Here is a 7,388-nt window from a genome sequence, read left to right on the forward strand (position 1 = left end):
TGGATGAGAAAAATACGTCCGATTCGGTTGAAATTAGGTACGTGGTGTTAGTATATGGTCTCTAACAACCATGCAGGAATTGGTCCATATCGGTCCATAATTATATATAGCCCCCATATAAACCGATCCCCCCGATTTGGTTTGCGGAGCCTCTAAGAGAAGTAAATTTCACCCGATCCGGTTGAAATTTGGTACGTGGTGTTAGTATATGGTCTCTAACACCCATGCAAAAATTGGTCCACATGGGTCCATAATTATATATAGCCCTCATATAAACCGATCCCCAGATTAGGCTTGCGGAGCCTCTAAGAGAAGCAAATTTAATCCGATCCGGTTGAAATTAGGTACAGGGTGTCAGCATATGATCTCTAACAACCATGCAAAAATTGGTCCACATCGGTCCATAATTATATAAAGCCCCATATAAACCGATCCCCCGATTTGGCTTGCGGAGCCTCTAAGAGAAGCAAATTTCATCCGATCCGGCTGAAATTTGGTACATGGTATCAGCATATGATCATTAACAACCCATGCAGTTGAAATTAGGTACGTGGTGTTAGTATTTGGTCTCTAACAACCATGTAGGAATTGGTCCATATCGGGTCCATAATTATATATAGCCCCCATATAAACCGATCCCCCGATTTGGTTTTCGGAGCCTCTTAGAGAGCAAATTTCACCCGATCCGGTTGAAATTTGGTACGTGGTGTTAGTATATGGTCTCTAACACCCATGCAAAAATTGGTCCACATGGGTCCATAATTATATTATAGCCCTCATATAAACCGATCCCCAGATTAGGCTTGCGGAGCCTCTAAGAGAAGCAAATTTAATCCGATCCGGTTGAATTAGGTACAGGGTGTCAGCATATGATCTCTAACAACATGCAAAAATTGGACCACATCGGTCTATAATTATATATAGCCCCCATATAAACCGATCCCCTGATTTGGCTTGCGGAGCCTCTAAGAGAAGCAAATTTCATCCGATCCCGTTCAAATTTGGTATGTTGGGAAATTTGGTACATTGCGCTAGTATATGGCCGCTAACAACCATGCCAAACTTGGTCCATATCGGTCTATAGTTATATATCACCGATCCAAAAAAAAATCTACCAAAATTTTATTTCTATAAAAAATTTTGTTAAATTTTATTTCTATAGAAAATTTTGTCAAAATTTTATTTCTATAAAGAATTTTGTCAAGATTTTATTTCTATAGAAAATTTTGTCAAAATTTTATTTCTATAGAAAATTTTGCCAAAATTTTTTTCTATAGAAAATTTTGCCAAAATTTTATTTCTATAAAAAATTTTGTCAAAATTTTATTTCTATAAAGAATTTTCTCAAGATTTTATTTCTATAGAAAATTTTGTCAACATTTTATTGCTATAGAAAATTTTGTCAAAATGTTATTTCTATAGAACATTTTGTCAAAATTTTATTTCTATAGAAAATTTTGTAAAAATTTTATTGCTATAGAAAATTTTGTCAAGTGAATTATATACGTATTTAATCGACCTTTTCTGTGTAATATATACCCCCTATGGACTAACTTAAGATTGAGAAGACGGTGCCCATTGTTAAGATACCTTACCATGGGCAAGTGTTACCGCAACACAAGTAATTCGATTTCTATGCAATCCATGGTGGAGGGTACATAAGATTCGGCCTGGCCGAACTTACGGCCGTATATACTTGTTTTTATTGTATTAAAAATAAACATTTCATAGCTTAGTTGATTATGTTTGATTTAATCCAAAAGAAAAAAAATTACACCGGAACAAAAATATATTAAAAACGGCATTTTGATCTTTGCAGGTAAGTAGAATGGGAATTATTTCCGCGAAATAATTGGGGCAATACAATTAAAGTGACTAAGATCTTATGAAAATCATTGAAATTATTTTTACTTTTCTAAATATTGGATTCATGGGAATTGTCGACACAACGTCTAGGTTAACAACAGAGGAATAGACGACCTGGGCCATGTCAGCTAACATAGCCATCCCCACGGCCACACTCCCTTGAAAAATTCCTTAGATCCATTTACTTCATTCATTCATAATTTTATGGAGATTGTTTTTTATGGAATTCATTCATTTCGATTTTTCTACTCATTTTGTTATTATTCAAAACAATTTTGTAGGAATTTCAAATAAACAATAAACGATTCAATGTTCACTTCACTACATTTAGTTGAATTCGTTCGGCTTTTTTGTTTTTTTTCGATGCCTTTTTTTGTTTTTTGATAACTTCTGTAAAATTTGGCAACACAACGGAATCGTGAGAATCAATATAAAATAAAAAAAAATAAATCGTAATATTCTAAAGAACATTGATTTGATTTGGTTGCCTTTGAAATTTAATCTTTAATCTGAAAAATGTTTATTTGCTCATAGTCACCGGAAGGGGTCAGCCATAAGGATGAAGAAGGAAAATGCGATATGGGCTTGTTTAATTATTCCATTTTTATTAACGCACAATTACGCTGTAGCAGCAAAAACAAAAATTCCGAAATGCTTTGCATAAACCATACAAAATTCATTGATTCCTTTTAATATCCCTCCATGGCCATTTGCAATGAAACATTGTCGACTGAGATTGGAAATTATGAGGCGGTTATGGATTTTTATTGATAATTTGTTGAGTGTGTGTGGCCAGTTGACTCATAATCAAGGCAAAGAATTTTTTGCCATTACGATATTGCGAGACCACCAGTCACCCAAATTGTTTATTTTACAAATAATATTTATGACGCAATTTCAAAAGTTATCAAAAAATTCAATTGAGCGGCTGAAATCCTTTATCACAGGATTTATATCGCCCTTCCGCAGGTATAAATGCCGTTACCAGGGGGAAGTGAGAAATCCAGACCGTTAACACAACGTTTCGGTTTATCCTATTCGATTTAAAGGCGATTAGTCAATATATGTCGAATAATCGACTTTGTGATCCGGAGTTAGTCATCGTGGTGTCTAGGAATACCAAAAATAACAAGTATATACGGCCGCTAATTCGGCCAGGCCGAAGCTTATGTACCCCACACCATGGATTGCATAGAAACTTCTACTGAAGACTGTCATCCACAATCGAATTACTTGGGTTGCGGTAACACTTGCCGATGGCAAGGTATCTTATGCTATGGCCAAACTGGGCAAATATTTGACAGAAATCAAAAAAGAACCCATCGCCACAGACAAACCAGCAAACATTTTTAGCTCATATTGGATATATTACATCACGGTAGGATTATTTTCCAAAATCGTATCCAGGTATTTTGAAAATGGTTCTAGAAAAATGTTTAACACTAATTTTTGTCAAATATTTGCCTAGTGTGACCATAGCCTTAAACTTCCTAACACCGTAATATATACCACATAGTCCATACGTGATATATATTAAACTAAAAAGGCCGATTAAATACGTATATAATTAAGTTTAAAGTTTCTATAGAAATAAAATTTTGACAAAATAAAATTTTTACACATTTTCTATAGCATGAAAATTTGAAAAAAATTTCTATAAAAAAAATTGGAAAAAATTTTCTATAGAAATAAAATTTGAAAAAAATTTTCTATATAAATAAAATTTTGACAAAATTTTCTATAGAAATAAAATGTTGACAATGTTTTCTATAAAAATAAAATTTTGGTAGATTATTTTTGGCTCGAGTGGCAACCATGATTATGAACCGATATGGACCAATTTTTGTGTGATTGGGGATGGCTATATATAACTATAGACCGATACGGACCAATTTTGGCATGGTTATTAGCAGCCTTATACTAACACCACGTTGCAAATTTCAACCGATCGGATGAATTTTGCTCCTCCAAAAGGCTCCGGAGATCAAATCTGTGGAACGGTTATATGGGGGCTATATATAATTATGGACCGATATGGACCAATTCTTGCGTGTTTCTTAGAGACCACATTCTAACACCATGTTCCAAATTTCAACCGGATTGGATGAATTTTGCTCCTCCAAGAGGCTCCGGTTTATATGGGGGCTATATCTAATTATGGATCGATATGGACCAATTCTTGCGTGTTTCTTAGAGACCACATTCTAACACCACGTACCAAATTTCAATCGGATCGGATGACTTTTGCTCCTCTAAGAGGCTCCGGAAGTCAAATCTGGGGATCGGTTTATATGGGGGCTAAAGGGTGATACGGTCAAAATTTGGTCAATATAAACTTGACGTATTTCTTTCAATATTGCATTTAAAAAAACCTGAACACCCTTCATTTTGAAGGTGTGTGTCTGTGTAGAATGTTGCTCCTATTTTGATTTTGGAATTCACTCTTCAGTTGTCAAAATGCCGTCCAAGCAAGAAGAGCAGCGTATCAAAATTTTGCTCGCGCATCGCGAAAATCCGAGCTACTCGCACGCAAAGCTGGCAAAATCGCTAAAAGTTGGCCAAATCAACCGTTACAAATGCAATTAAAGTGTTTGGGGAACGTTTGGTCGGCAGCCGGAAGTCTGTATCGGGGGAAATCGAAAACCGGAAGCCGCTGAGACGACAAGGAGAGTTGCCGGTAGTTTCAAGCGAAACGCTAACCTCTCTCTCCGAGATGCCGCAAATAAGCTGGGTGTATCGTCTACAACCGTGCAGGTGGTTCCCAAGGACAAGAGAAATACTGGGCTATTGTCAAGCGGAACCTAAAGAAGACCAAAAAAACTGCTAAGGACGAGCAGCAGTTCAAGGCAAACTGGCTTTCTGCGGCGAAGAAGGGTGGACCAAGGGTGGCTGTACAAAATCTGATGGCAGGTGTCAAGCGTGAGGCCCGGCAATTCGGATTTGGAAAAGCGAAAGCCTAACTGAATATTTTTCCTGAATTTTATACTAATTGAACTTGAAAAAGAAATTTAATTTGATTGTTTAAATAAACGATTTCACCGATTTACACGCGTTTTCCCTTGACCAAATTTTGACCGTATCACCCTTTACCTATACCTAACTTTTTTGTCTAATATATACCACGTATGAACTAACTCACAATTAGAAAACGATGTTAAGAAGTTTTAAGATACCACAACCCAAGTAATTCGATTGTGGATGACAGTCTTTTGTAGAAGTTTCTACGCAATACATGGTGGAGGGTACATAAGATTCGGCCTGATCGATCTTACGGCCTTATATAGTTGTTTTTTGTATTTTTCTCACATATTGGTAGATATTTTAGAACAAATAGCGCTTATTTTCGCAAGGCCATTTGGCCATAATTCAAGAATCAAGTTCTCAGAACAAACTAATATATTTTTTGAACTAAAATTATTTTTTTCTACATGATGTTAGTACAAGTAAAAAAGAAGAAAAATTTAAGTTTTTAGCATTAGATTTATTTCGGTCGTGAAAGGGTTAATAAATACATAAATGAATAAATTAAATATGAATAAAATATGCAAAATACACTAGTCTACATTTTGATTTTTCCAAATATAAAAAATTTCGAAAGTCAAAAAAAAAAACTTTAAATCAATATTTTGATTTTTTTCTAAGAACTATATAATTCAAAAATAATTTCTTTAAAACAAAAATGGGTTTATTTATATTACAGAATAATTGCCTTACTCGTAATTGATGATGTAGGCAAATTGAATTATTTGGATATTTCTTTGGAGTCAAGGAAGCGAGGAATTAAACTAATGATGAATTTTGGACGCAATTAATTAATTTTTAAATTTAGGTTACATAATACAATAATTCTTACAATCTAAATGCCCATAAATCACCTGTGCTGGTCACATCATACTATTTGTAAACTCCACACTCTGTCATGGTATAAAAACCGGAATATAAATCTGTGTTTTCAATTGCATGTTCTGGAAGTATAGAGAGTAACAATTTCAACACTTTCATGTGCAGCAGACAAAGCGACTCGGTGGGATATGGCGCTAGAAACTCCGTGGTAGGTCGATAGACAGTTCGCTGAAATTTCTCTAAAATCAAACATTCACTATGTCGAAGTGCATAAAGGTTTTTGTTTTTGTGATATTTGTTCTTTCGATTAGCAGCTATTGTTAATTGAGACCATTAACAACATCAATTAACATTACTAAAATACTTGAAATTATGCATCTGTCGACAGTTCCGTATTGGAGAGTGGAGTTTTTGATTGTAGATCTAGATTGTAAGAAAATTCACCACATGTAGGGAATACTTCCGTTGAAATGAGGCTATGAACGAGAGAAAGAAAGATGGGATGGAATCTCAAGACACACGAATTCGGTGAAATTAAAGCGCTAACGTGGACAGCAAATATCCATAATTTTTAAGCGTGTAACCGATCGCCAGATTAGACTTCTTAAGCGTTTTGCAAAGAACTTCTGGAGAGTTTTTCTGATTAACTTAAAGTCCCTGACATCAGAATTTTGAGATTAACACAATTTTTCCATATTTTTCAAAAATGTATTATAACCACAGTTGGTAGATCTCTACCAAAATTTGATTTTTTACTTTTGGTAGGTTGCTAGAATTCGTCATATTTTGGTAGATTTTCAATTTTTCTCTAGAAATAAAATGTTGACCATTTTTTCTATAGAAATAAAATTTTGACAAAACTTCTTATAGAAATAAAATTTTCACAAAAATTTCTATAGAAATAAAATTTTGACAAATTTTTCTATAGAAACAAAAATTTTGACAAATTTTTCTATAGAAATGATTTTTTTTCTATAGAAATCCAATTTTGACCAATTTTTCTATAGAAATAAAATTTAGACCAATTTATTAGAAATAAACATTTGCAATTTTTTTTATAAAAATAAAATTTTGCAAATTTTTCTATAGAAATAAAATTTTTTTCTATAGAAATCCAATTTTGACCAATTTTTGTATAGAAATAAAATTTTGACTAATTTTTCTATAGAAATAAAATTTTGACTAAAATTAAAATTTTGCAAATTTTTTTATATAGAAATAAAATGTTGCAAAAGTTCTCTAGAAAACAAAAGTTTAATAAAAATTCTATAGAAATAAAATTTTGAAAAAATTTTCTATAGAAACAAAATTTTGACGAAATTTTTATAGAAATAAAGTTTTGAAAAAAAATGCTAAAAAAATGTTTTGACAAAATTTTCTACAGAAATAAAGTTAAAAACAAATTCTATAGAAATAAAATTTTGACAAAATTTTTTATAGAAATAACATTTTGAACATTTTTTCTATAGAAATAAAATTTTGTAAAAATTTTTTAAAGAAATAAAGTTTCGACAAAATTTTTAATGGAAATAAAGTTTCAAATAAAATTTTCTATAAAAATAACGTTTTAAAAAGAATTTTCTATAGAAATAAAATGTTGACAAAATTTTCTATGGAAAAAAGGTAAAAAAAAATTCTATAGAAATAAAATTTTGAAATATGTTTCTATAGAAATAAAA

This window comes from Haematobia irritans, chromosome 4 (genome assembly GCF_050003625.1).
Source record: "Haematobia irritans isolate KBUSLIRL chromosome 4, ASM5000362v1, whole genome shotgun sequence".
Lineage (NCBI taxonomy): Eukaryota > Metazoa > Arthropoda > Insecta > Diptera > Muscidae > Haematobia > Haematobia irritans.